This window comes from Pseudochaenichthys georgianus, chromosome 1 (assembly GCF_902827115.2).
Source record: "Pseudochaenichthys georgianus chromosome 1, fPseGeo1.2, whole genome shotgun sequence".
In the NCBI taxonomy this organism is placed as follows: Eukaryota; Metazoa; Chordata; class Actinopteri; order Perciformes; family Channichthyidae; genus Pseudochaenichthys; species Pseudochaenichthys georgianus.
In genome coordinates, this window is record NC_047503.1 from 36,553,965 (window position 1) to 36,568,485 (window position 14,521).

Consider the following 14,521-nt stretch of genomic DNA (forward strand, 5'->3'; position numbering starts at 1 on the left):
GCGACTGTGTGCCACACCCGGGTGCGCACCAATCCCCCAGGAAGTGCGCCGGACTCTGTTCCCAAAATTCGTAGTGTCCAAACAGCGGTACTACAAGTCCATGACGTCACCCGGCCCAGAAATACTTTTTCCCCATTGACTAACATGGGGAAAGAGACGTCTGTAAATCAGCGGATAATTTTTTTTAACTAAATATACTACCTAGTATGAACACATTTCTAGCCCTTATTAGAATCATTAAGTCCTTAAAGTTCTAAAATGCACTAAAAGACGAATCTAGATGTATTTTCTCTCTCCATTCATTCTAGTGAGCCGAGTAAGCGCTCGGGGGGCGGGGCTTAAGGGGCGCATGCTCTGTGACTGCACATACGGGTTCTTCTGCTCTGAAAAGTTGGGCCATTTTGCCTTCATGCGCCAATGAGCAGCTCTCATAGGAAAGAACGAGAGCCCGCCTCCGACATCCAGTTCTTATTATACAGCCATGGTGCGCACGGACTCTGATCCAGCCCTGCTCCTCCTGATGTACTCTGGGAAATGTGATTTCAGGTCACGTGGACTGGGTGAAAAAAGAGAGTCCAGTTTATTCAATGGTTTTACATGCGGGGCCCGGGTTGGATAACATGTTGTGTCTTTGGCTATGCTCAGTCATTTTTTTCATTTGACATTATCTCTATGTTAAATCTCTTATGATATTCTTCATGCTTGCAACGCTGGAGCTCATTAATGTTCCTTTGCTCACAGTTCCCCATCAGTAACACTATCAACATAACGTGTTGGGTCCAAAGCTGTTCATAATATACATCAACGACATTTGCAGAGTATCAAATATATTGAAATTTATTTTATTTGCAGATGACACTAATATTTTTTGTTCCAGTGACAATTTGAAAGAGCTAATGGAAGTGATAACAGCAGAAATTATTAAAGTAAAAACATTGGTTTGACACAAACAAATTATCATTAAATATAAGCAAAACAAAGATTATGTTATTTGGAAAACATAAAACAAATCCACAGATACAATTAATACTAGATAACATACACATAGAAAGAGTATATGAAATGTAGTTCCTTGGTGTGGTTTTAGACCACAAAATCAGCTGGAAACCTCATATCACTCATGTAAAAGCAAAACTGGCTAAAACTATTGCAATATTGGGAAAAGCCAGATACATTCTGGACTATAACTCATTGCATACTCTATATAACACACTAATATTACCATATCTGATTTACTGTGTGGAGATTTGGGGAAACACGTAAAACCAACCTACAGCCGTTATGCACATTACAAAAAAGGGCTATAAGAGTTATCAATATATCCAATCTTTATTTCAGACTCAAGGTCCATATCACAAAAAGACAAAACACACATCAATAAATAAGATAAAAAGCTAAACACAAAACAGATAAAAACAAACAGATAACAACATAAAATCAGTCCAATCACAGTGAGCCACACATGCTCACCGTCTGTAGAGGCTGTTGCGCCAATGTCTCCAAATCATGGAAGAGAACCGGGTAGAACTCTTCAGAGGGTTAATTAAAATCGAGATAACATGATTGTCCGAGTCTTCCAGGCGACACATGAATTTGTACATTAACTTTCTTAAAAGGGCTTGACAAGTAGGTACCCCCAAGTGAACAAACAGCTGGCTGGCACTGTGCCATCTTGGTACCCTCAGCAGCAACCGTAAAGCATCATTGTATGCAACTTTTAGTTTGTGTATGCTTCTAGCCTTGTAGTTACTCCACAGGTGAGCCGTGTACCATGGTGTACAGAAAGCTTTAAAAAGTGATACCTTGACATCTACAGAGCACTTGTGAAACTTACGCATTAATATGTTTGCCTGGGCATACAGTTTGCAGTGTTGTCTATGGATGTCTTTGTCATCTGTGAGATCATCAGAAATATAATGACCAAGGTACTTAATCTCACTGCACACAAGAAGAATGTTGCTACTAAGAATAAAATTAGGAAATACAGCCTTTTTATCCTCTATACTTCTCACAATCATGATGCTACTCTTCTTGGCGTTATACTTAATATTAAAATCAATGCCATACTGGGAACAAGTCCTCGGAAGCTGTTGTAAGCCAGCACTGCATGGGGAGAAGATGATTAAATCATCTGCGTAAGGTGGTTGACAACAGTAGCTCCGATGACACAGCCAGTTTTACACAAGTTCAGTTTCCGAGACAGATCATCCATGTACAGATTAAACAACAAAGGAGATAAAATCCCACCTTGCCCATTACCAACATAAAAATGTGCAGACACAGTATTGCCCCACTTCACCTGCATAGTCTGATGTGCATACATTGGGGGCGGTGGTGGCGAAGTCGATAGGGACTTGGCTTGGGAACTGGAAGGTCACCAGTTCAAGTCCCCGAAAGACCAAGTGCTACCAAGGTGTCCCTGAGCAAGGCACCGTTCCCCACATTGCTCCCCGGGCGCCGTTCAAAATGGCAGCACACTGCTCCTAACACTAGGATGGGTCAAATGCAGAGAAATAATTTCCCCATGAGGGATTAATAAAAATTCATCTTCATCTTCATACCAAAAGGCTAAGATCCTTATTATGTACTTGGGTACCCCTCTCTGGCACATTTTTTCAAATAATTTGTAATGATTCAGTCGATCAAATGCCTTGGAAGCATCAATAAAACACAGAAACATGGTGGAATCATAGCTTCTATATTTTGCTATAATGTCTTTTAAAGCAAAAATACACATATCTGTGCCGTGTTTTCTTTTAAAACCGAACTGGTTGTCAGCTGTGGTAATATACCTTTCCAGCCTATCCAACAGAGTTTTTTTCAACACTTTGGAGAGAATGCTAGCTAAAGCAATGGGTCTGTAATTATCAATGCCATTAATCTTCCCAGCTTTATCCTTGATGACTGGCACAAGTACAGATAACATGGAATCTGGTAAGACACCATGATTAAGGAAACTAGTAAGACACTATAATGTTGGATATCTTGAACACACTAATGTATTATTTTTGAAGTCACACATATTGAAGTTCATTGATCTGGTTACATTTAAAACGGCACAAATCATGTACAGAGCCAGACATAATCTACTTCCTAGGAAATTAAAAACATTGTTCGTAGACAGAGAAGGTGGGTATAATTTGAGAGGAAATCTACATTTTAAATAACTCAAGGTCAGAACAACTCTGAGAAGTATGAGTTTAACAATCTGTGGGGTGATTTTATGGAATGGTTTGGAGCAGGAGTTAAAACAAAGCACAAGCATAATTCAGTTTAAAAGGATGTACAGAAACACTGTTTTGGAAAAATATGAGAATGAAGAAAGGTGATTGAAGATGAGAAATGATTATGTATGTATAAATGTAAATGTATGTAGGAATAACTTGCATAATGATTTAAAAGACAATCATTGATCAAGTAAGGGGTGAGAATTAATAAGCATTTGCTTCCTCCTACTCCCTTTCGGACACATATGATTTATTATCATTATTAATATGAAGACATTTTTTGTTTTTTTGTTGAATATACAAATATTACCATGAATGTGGATAAATACTGTATTATAACAATACGGTATTCTGTTTTTCACATTTGTTATTTGTTATTTTTTTAATCTGTTCAAAATAAAGACTAAAAGAAGAAAAGAAGAAGAAGAACATGCCATTCTTCTTTAGCGGTTTGTCTGACTGATGGCTTAGTTATGATGATGATTTAACATAGGTATAATGGTACAATGGCATACCCCTGGGTGTTGTACCTGAGGCCCCCACATGTAATACCAAGGCTTAGACCTCTAGGTCATATGATAAATAGTCAAAGTATGAATGCCGAACAGTACAGTATGTGTTGCTGCGATGCAAATGTGTACCTTTAAGCACACAATGAACACATATTTTACTAATGCTGCTGGCCATTCACTTGGTAGCCTTGTATTCTGTGGATACGAATTTTGTTTATGTGTCTTTAAAAACATTTTTGAGTTGCTATAATATTTTATTTCACTTCCTCTGACAAGTCCCACTTTTATTTGGAAATGGCAAAGAGAAACACAGTGACAGAGCCCTTCTCTCTTTGAGCAGATCAACACATGCTAAATACATATTTTAAAAGTTTAAAGCTTCCCCCATCCAAGTAATGAACCGGCTGCAGGGCCGGAACACACAACCTTCCTACTGCGAGACGACCACACTAACTCACAGCCACAGCAGAGCTATTGTTTGTAGGCAGGGTTGGGAGGGTTACTTTGTAAATGTAATCAGTTACTGATTACTGATTACATGGCTCTGAAAGTAATCCGAATACAGTTACAGTTACGTGTCTTTAAAAAGTAACGTAATCAGATTACTTTTAGATTACTTTTGGATTACTTTCTTTTTCCATCTAAAATGGGTATGTTTTGGTGAACAGGAGACACAAAAAGCAAAAGGAAACTGAACGTGTTTTTACTGTTTTAATGGCTTATCAAGAGCACAACTGAAACATCACATCTGAAATGATTTAACAACATAATACACTTGTTGGGGATGCAGCTTGGGATGTGAGGAGTGAGTGAGGGACACGGCTTAGAAAGGGCGTGTCGCCTTCTGTCCTGCCAGTGTTGGCAGGACATGAATTAAAATGTCGAACTCGGACTTCATTTTAAGGACATTTCGGCCAGGGGTGTAGACAGGGGCGGACTGGCCATCGGGACGTTCGGGACGAATCCCGATGGGCCGGTATTGAAGTGGGCCGGTCGGACGATGTGGGCCGGCCGGTAACCGGCAGGGCTCGACATTAAATGGCCCGCTGGCCCTGAAGCACTATTAAGACACCCCAGGCCAGCATAACGTACTTTCCACTTGCCCGCGCTCGGTCCACTAAAAATATTGCCTTCAAAAAATTGTCCTGTGGTATTGGTATATTGACTAGCAATTTAGTTAAATTGTTTTAACTAAATTGTTACTAGCGGTATTTACTTGCGGTCGAGAGTCCCGGGCTGATTTGTAGTCCCAGTCCGCCCCTGGGTGTAGAGCTATATTTGTTTAAGCACCTGATCGGCAAAACAGGAGAGGAGAGTGTGTGCACCAGTCTGCCTTGATCTATGAATTCCTGTCTGTGACTCTCACGGTATCTGCTGCCCGCAGCTGTTTTATAGAAGGAAAACCTGCTTCACTTCATGACATCTCTGCAGTGCCAGGAGGCAGCGGGAGGGTTAACTCAGCCTCTGAGAAGACGAGCTCGCACCGCCTTTCGCACCGCCTTCACTGTGTTTACCTTCAGAAATAATCATTAGTAAGGCTAAAGAGCGACCGCAGGCTGATGTGTTTTAACCACACACACCTCTATATACACACACGCGATTTAAACGCAGACTTTTGTTCCTCCATGTTTCGTTGTTATTGTTTCAGAGCGAGCAGACCCGCGATTTTTTTTCAAACGCTTTTTTGGCCCATCTGCGGTGGTAATAGGTTGTGTGCGCTGTGATGATTCCGCTGTACCTCTAGTAATGAATATTAAATGTTGTGAGGAAATCTTTCCACCAATAATTCCAATAAGTAATCCAAAATGTATTCACTTCAGGTTTACGAAAGTAACTGTAATCAGATTACTCGATTTTCAAATGTAACGCGAGCTGAATACAGTTACTTGATTTTTGTATTCTGATTACGTAACGCCGTTACATGTATTCCGTTACAACCCAACCCTGTTTGTAGGTCAGAAATGACCTATAGACTCATAGCCGCCATGTCATAATTGAGCTAACCGTTTGGATGGATTTCGGGCGTTTGTAAAAGATTTGGCAGAATAATAAAATGAACACAGGTGGAATAATGTGCAGTAATTTCCTCTGACAAGTGTCAACACATAAATGTCTTAAACAGCTAATGAAACACTGACGAAGTGTTGCAAAACCCAACTCGGTATTCCCGCTTCTTTAGTTCCCAGTTGAAATATTGTGATATCGTTTGTGATCCTTGAACGTAGAATGCCAAGTGTTGAGTTTTTAATTACATTTGTCCAGGTGGCTTTAGCTCGATGGGTACATTGATGTCTACCAACCTGAAGGTCAATGGTTCGATACCCATAAGCTCTTGCAAGCTCTGTCTCATATCTTATGGAAATAATGAGGCTGTGGTTATTGTGGTAAAAACAGAAGAGAAAAACAGAAGTTGGGTAAAGTTAGAAAGAAACAGAAGTGGATGACTGTAAACAAGTGTGTCTTCAACAATATCTTCTGAAAAGTGGCCTTTCATCTCTAACTCCAACCCAAAATACATAGAAGCCCAGCCGGTAAAAGTAACAGCACAGAGCACACAGAGTTACAAAATGGAAATACTTAAGTAAAGTACAAATACCTCAAAGGTGTATGTATGTGCATAACGCAGCTGCACGTCTTCTCACTGGCCATAAAAAGCGTGACCTCATCACCCCAATTCTGGCCTCACTGCACTGGCTTCCAATTCGGTTCAGAATTTATTTTAAACTCCTTTTATTTGTTTTTAAAGCACTAAATGGGCTGGCTCCGGCCTATATAGCCGAACTCCTCCATCGCTATACACCCCAGCCAGAGCTTTAAGGTCGGCTGACCAGCTGGTAGTGCCCAAGACCAGGCTCAAGACCTGAGGGCACAGAGCATTCACAGCAGCTGGCCCTATAGGCTCTGGAACACTCTGCCCCTCCATGTGAGGTCAGCCCAGACCCTAGGGGTTTTTAAATCTACACTTAAAACTCACTTCTTCTCTCTGGCCTTCTAGCGGAGCACGACTCCTGACATTTCCCTTTGTGTGATTTTTTATTTGTGATGTTGTATTTGTTGTAAAGTGTTTTTATTGTAAAGTATTTGTATTGTATGTACAGCACTTTGGCTCGACCAAAAATCGTTTTAAAAATGTAGATTAATATAGATTTGATTTATAAGTAAGCTACAACACTTCAGTAAATCTATTAGATGTAAGAAGATGAACTTTGTTGTCTCACAAAGTAAGAGGCCTCTGTGCATCCATATTTGAGTACATTTGAGTACCACCTGAAAAAGGAAAATATGTCAACAATGTGTGCCTTTGGACATTTTAAATTAGTAGTGAGTAAAGTAAGTTAAAACAATGAGTTGAAAGATGCTAAAACCATCGACAAAATAAAAGGGTAGTGCGGTGAAGTGATTATTTCCCGAGTTTCACGTTACACACTTGATCCATATTAAAATATTTATAAGTTCAGCTCTAAGATCACTACACATCCGAGCTGACAGACAGCAGGAAAGTCTGTTTACACAGCGCTCATGCCCAAAGCTTATTGAATCAGTTTTGGTGTGAGTCTCTAAATCATTAACGCTTATTATCTCTATAAATCATTGGTAAATTACCGTTATTCTTTGAACTTTTATGACCGTAGCTTTGAATGCTCGCCTCTGTTGCTTTTGGCATGTATGGAATCTGCACCGCATGTCAATGATCACAAAGTAATCTAAGCCAAGATCAAATCAATTCTAACAAATAGATTTAGCACCAGTGGCGTAACAAGGTTGTGATTGGCCCCGGTGCAAATATTGTTTTGGGCCCCCATCGCCCTAAACATAAGCGCACGCTGATGCGCTCACACACGCACGGACATACACAACCACTCAGAAGCGCCATATGTAGGCTATCAACAATAGCCTGCCCTGGCCTCAGACCACCACAGCCTGACAACAGCACAGCGAACTAAGAAGAGGATTAAATCCGTTTCCTTGAAGTTTGTCTCTGGGGAATGGGCCGGTAGGCCTACAAAGACCAGTTGCTATAATATAGCTTTTGATCTTGGCGTCGGGGGTCTCAATAGCGCCATAGAGTCCCCTATCGGTTGGGGCCCTTGGGGGAACTGTTGGACCAGCGCCGGGCACTGCCAAATCCAGCCTCTCCTCCTGGCTGGCTGGAGAAGAAGGTTGCACAGCCACGGATACAGCTTCACTTGTGGAGCTAGATGCAATGATGGTGGTGAGGCAGGTGAGCTATCGTTAGCCTCCGGCTGCCGCTGCATGACAACATTGCTAACGTTAGCGCTCGATTTCGAGGACGATGTATGACAAAAAAAACAGTCTAATTTTGTCAGTTTAGCTGTTACATCTCCTTGTTCTCTCTTGTCCTTTCTCTTTTGAGCGCTGCTCTTGTGCTTTGGTTTGCTGTACATTATAGATGCAAGCTATTACATTTTTTATAATGCTACCGAACTTGCTGCTGCTAGCAGTACAGGTTGATTAAACGGTTCGCTCGTCACGCAAGGTATCACATGACATGAAAGGGAGCAAGGTCATTGGACAGACAAATTACAAATTAATTTAGGTTGCTTGGTTACTTTGAAGACAATAGGCTTGTTTCTTCTCTCGGTTTTTTGGCAGATTGCAAACAACTTTAAGGTGCATACCGCCACCTCCGGAGTCGGCTTGACTCGGTTTGCATTTATAAATAATGCATAAATGTGTTTAATCGTTAATGTCAAATATGTACTAAGTAAATACATTTGTTCCTGCTCAAGATTAGATTCTACTTTATTGCTATTGCACATATTACAGGTACTGAGACAATGAAATGCAGTTTAGCTTCTAACCAGGAGTGCAAAAAGCAGTAAAGTGAAAAGTAACATGAGAAACGGCTCATTTCCCAGGACTCGCGCGTCTGCTTGACGCCGGGACGACCGGCTGCCCTCCCCGACTGGCGCACGGACGTCGATGTGACACGACTTACGTGACTTCCGGGCAAAAAATAATAATTGTATCATGCCAAAAAGCTGCTGTGTCGTTTATTGCTCCTCAAACTTTAAAACAAATCACAGTTCAGTGTTTCTGTACTTCCTCTAAGAAAAAAGGACAGTAAAAGAAGAGCTCTGGCTTCAGGCTTGATCGCCAGTCAAATGACAATGTTGGTTTCCCCCAAAAGTGGGCGGGGCCGTAAAGTGACGTAGATGTTACTCTCATCTATGGACATCGATCGCCTACTGCTATATTTAACCATATATCGAGCCCGATCGTCGATTTCCAATGATTTCATGTAATTGTTTGCCTGTCTGTCCATTGTAATCAGGCTCTTTGAAGATCCAAAAATCCACGGTTTTCTTACATTTCTGATCGGATTGGCAAAAACTTCAGAATTTGTATTGACCGTCATTCAAATGACAGCTTTGTTTTCCTCATCACGGGCTTCCTGCTAACCTATTACATTCACCTCAATCTCAGCAGCCAATCATCGTGCTGCAGCCAAACTTATCAAAATGGTTCTCCTCTCTCCTGCAGTCAGCTGTGTTTTCAGGTGTTCATGTTGCCGACATACCCGTTTCAGATCCTCGTAGCAGATATCAAGCAAGAGCGAGAGGAGAAGACCTCAGGACTGCCTGAGCGATCAGAAGTCTTGCAATAGCCAGCAGACTGCCTGAGCGATAAGAAGTCTTGCAATAGCCAGCAGACTGCCTGAGCGATCAGAAGTCTTGCAATAGCCAGCAGACTGCCTGAGCGATCAGAAGTCTTGCAATAGCCAGCAGACTGCCTGAGCGATCAGAAGTCTTGCAATAGCCAGCAGACTGCCTGAGCCATCAGAAGTCTTGCAATAGCCAGCAGACTGCCTGAGCCATCAGAAGTCTTGCAATAGCCAGCAGACTGCCTGAGCCATCAGAGGTCTTGCTATAGCAGCAGACTGCCTGAGCAATCAGAAGTCTTCCCAGATAGCAAAAAGTTGAATCAATTGAATAAAGATTGAGATATTGTCACGCTGAAGATTGCAATCGACATTGAAGATAACATTGAAAGTGCTCGCTATGATCAGCATTGAAAGAACATTGAATTGTCAATCAATCCCAACAATGAATCAACCTTGATTCAATTACGATATGATCAACATTGAAACAATGTTATTATCGGATAGCAAAAAGTAATTGAATCAACATTGAGATATTGTCACGCTGAAGATTGCAATCAACATTGAAAATGAACAAACAAAAAAAGAGCAATTATTTATTCAGTTAATTATTACGATTTAATTCAATTATATGAACATTGTGTACATCTTTTGTCCACTTTAGCACACAACATTCTCTCTTTTAAAGGTCTTGTAGCCATGATCACTGTTGATTGGTTGGCTTGAGTCACATGGGTATGGGTGGCACTCATTATAATCCTGTTCACCTGTGTGAGGTGTGGGTGTGTGGAAGAGAGGGTGATACGGGGCCGTTGTACTTTTTTTGTTGACCGCAAGATTACAATTGCTTTGATTATAACAGTGTATATGTCTGAGAACCGAGTTTTTTCATTAAACTACCATACTACGAAACAGAGCTTCAGATCTCAGCGAGTACTTTTTTAGTGTGTCATACAACAGCAAACAGGCCCGGCCTCAGCCTCACAGCGACTTAGTTTGTTTCCTGCTGTCGCTACAGGTCTCATCATATGCTTTTCCGGTTATTACCCGTCCCCTTGTGTGTTATGAAGCTTTTTCTGCATGTAAACGGTCTGCACAGTCACAAACCCTCAAAGTACACCCTGTAGCGAGTACAACTCTAACACAGAAAATACCTGTCTATGCTGCCTCAGAACGCCTCGTTGGACATTTATCTTTGAGTAAAGACACACACACACACACACACACACGCACGCACGCACGCACGCACGCACGCACGCACGCACGCACGCACGCACGCACGCACACACACACACACACACACACACACACACACACACACACACACTGTGTGCTCAGGCTGAGTTCCTCTGTGTCTCGCAGACCCCATTCCATCATCATTTTCTGTTTAAAGCAGCTTTGCTAGATGTTGATAATTTGCATTCTTCACATGCTGAAGATATGGATTTGAAAAAATGCACGTTTTGCTACATAACACAAGTTAAGGACATTTCTTGACATAATAAACATCTAGCAAAGCTGCTTTAAAAATAAAATGATGATGGCCTTTGAACACAGATTCTGCTGTTTCTGCTTCTGCTTTTATCCATCAGGTCAAAATAGGATTCACACACCTGACATCATTGTGATGAATCAGGCCTCAGCCTCTTCAGCACATCACAATCAAAGAATTTAAGAATAAACAAATATAACAATTACAATCCAATGCCTCTTGTCAACTTGCAACTCACAATTCCACACATTTCAATTTCACAGGCAAATGGGACTTCATGCTTAAAATGACTGCATGTGCAAGCATGTACATACATTGAAGTTTTACCTGATCACTAACAATGAACTTAAACAGTTGAAATACTGGATATGCCCCTCTTTTGAACTGGCAACTTACACATCCACACATTCTTTGATTCTCTATTTCAGAAGACAACTTATATGCTTAAAATGAAATGAATGCTGTGAGGTTTTACATGAACACTAACCACAATGCACTGGAACAGGCGAAACATAGGTTAAAGTCATGTCTGGCTTCCCCATTAACATTCACAGCAAAAGCTTTGTTTTCCGAGACCTTATGCGCTGCGAGCATCGAGAGCCAAGCTCGTAAAAGATAGTCTGAATGGCTTCAAAGGTATACCTCATCTCCTTTGGATAGTCAATGTTCATTGCATAAAGTAGGCCTAAGAGGTATGCAAAGGCAGTAGAGAGGTCTGGTAGGTCATGCAGTACAATGGTCCCTTCCAACACAACAGCCACGTATCGCACATTTGGTGATATGGCGGCATCATCATCTTCAATGAAGGTGATTCTAACTTTAGCACCAAGCTACTGAGTCTTACCATTCAGCTTGTGGAAGTTATAATTGCAACTCAACAGCACGGCTGCTATCACCCACCAACCTTGTTGTGCCAAGTTCTATAAATAAGTATTTTCTGACAAAGAACACCAGACAACGATGGCCAGCTGTATCGGGTTGGCTGTTGCTCAAACAGCGCTTATATTTATTTTTAATTTTGGGTGAACTCATCGCGCTCGGGTTCATGAGGTGAAAACATCTCTGGGCTCAAAATTAAATCTTACACAACGTCAATTATGCATAAAATGATTAGCATAAGCTATGAGGTCATAACATTTTAAAGCTACATTAAGCAATATTACTTGTATTGTGTACATTTATTCCCTACAGTTATTACTTACCAAACACTCCAGAAGAAACTTGGTTGTGTCATCTCAGACACAAATGGGCAGGCCTCTCAGTGCTGCTGTCTTTCGGTGAGACACAATGTCGGATGTCTAAGGAGTAGCCTACCCAGTGGAAACACACAAACATATCAATTAGTTTAGTGCCGTAGTGAATTTATACAAAATCCGACTTTCTGTATAGTAATGAGGAGGATAAAGAACAGGTCAGACCCCAGTAACATGCTTCAGTAAAAGACTGGCAAAACAAAAAAACCTGCAATCCTGAGGTCAATTTTAATTTCCACTTTTAGAAATTAAAAATACTGCTATAGTTCTCAAATTCCACCAACTAAGAACACCAAGCAATGACTTTTAACATCCATTTTTACTGAAGCCTTTCCATCAAAGCATTTTTGCTCCTACAAATGTTAGGCGAAGGAGCATTTCATATTTTCAAATGGGGGAAAAGGGCTTTGGTGGACCCGTCTCCTATAGGCTGCTGAGCAAGTGACAGGCCATTTTCCCCTCAACTTTTGCATGCTCTTAGATTGAGGCACTTCACTCACTTGTTCATCAAGTTTTTCCAAGAGGTTTTCCATCTTCTGTCTAAAAGCTCCCTTCCTAGCCCGGTACAGTTTCAGCAGGCAAGGCACATGTTTGTCAAAGGCTGCACCGAACGTCCCCAGGAGGTCTTTGCTGGTGTTCCGATTAAATTCTTCATTTATCTGAAAAACACTATAACAAAACAATGTAATTTGATTGTAACCACAATGTCATGTTTTTTCTGTGCAGCAAATGCCTGGGTAGCTGTCTTGTTCAAAGTCTGCACCATCTTAAGGGGATAGTTTGGATGTTTTGAATTGAAAAAAAAACTGGTATTACAATTTTGGGCACTGATTGGATAGTGGGGCGTAGTGTGTTGGAGGGGCCTGTAATGGAGTGGTAGGGCAGGGTATAGTATAGTATAGTTTGCCAATTGACTGACATACACAGTCAGTGTGAATACAGGGCCAGTTGGCACATTTTCCGTGACGAAGGCGACAATGTTTTAGAAACATTCGTTTGTTGGGGGTTTCTCTTTTCCTAGTTCATACCCGGCCGCAGTCAGGCTCCATCTCTATATCATTTATATACATTTCTGCCTCACTGCATAAATCTCTGTCTAAATCCTCTCATGTCTCAGCAGAATCCATGCCACCTGGTATGATCCTTCGTCAAGTGGTCCGATCTTAATCTTTCATCTACTTTCCTCCTTTTTGGGGGTTCCCTATGCTCAAGGCTGCATCCCCCCTTTAGATATACGATTTCAGGATCGGGGTCTAATCGCCAAAGACTTAACATTTATCATATGGCATGTGTCAATAAATGTTCTTTAAACAAAATGAAGTCTCTCTTGATTGAAATGGAGCACAGCGCTAGTTGGGACGGGTGGCGCAGTGGTCTGTGCATCTGATCATCAGATCAAGGGGGGTGCTGGGAACTCCAGTTCGAAACCCGCTCCTGCCGCTACTGCGTCATGCTGTTGTTTCCTTGGGCAAGACACTTCACCCGGATTTGCTCCTGTGGGTATTGTCCACAGTACATGTATGACATCAATGTGTACTTGTAAAAGCGCCTCGATGACTTCGAGGCGTGAAGATGGACGGTGTGGCGCAGTGCGCTTCTGCTGCGTCTGTAAAGCCGTTGTGTCCTTGGGCAAGACACTTCACCTGAACTTGCTCCTGTGGGTATTGTCCACAGTGACCATTGCATGTATGATATGTGTAATGTGTATTTGTAAAGCGCTTTGAGCATCTGGAAAAGCGCTATAATATGTAATGTAAGGAATTATTAGTTCTTTCAAGAAGACTGGTATACATTCACTCCACAGCTGCTTATAATCATCTCATCACGGGCTTCCTGCTAACCTATTACATTCACCTCAATCTCAGCAGCCAATCATCGTGCTGCAGCCAAACTTTAAAATGGTTCTCCTCTCTCCTGCAGTCAGCTGTGATTTCAGGTGTTCATGCTGCCGACCACCTCCTCCCCATCCATCTCTCCTGATTGAACTGCCTGTAAAGTATTTTGACTGTTTCCCAACCTTGTTATTTATTATCTATTAATTTTAATTGTCTTTTTTCAGTCTATGTATTGTCTACTGTTAAGCCATGTTTCTTTTGCAGGTGTTCTGTCTCCTAACTCTTACTCTGCTATACCCCCACACACCAAAACAATAAAAACATTTGAATTAACTCTTCTTTTATTTTAATAGAGCAACAAATACAACACTGTTTTGAGCTTGTAAAAATTGATGCACAAGGTCCACTGAAAAAAACAAAAAAAACATTTATTTACACACACAACCAAAACAGTTTGTAACTAAGCAGCAGTAAGGGGTTCAGTGCTTTGCTCAAGGGCATTTCAGAGGTCTTCATGTCATGTGATCAAAGTTACAAACGTATGTGAAGACAATACAACTGGGTTACTCCATCTGGTGG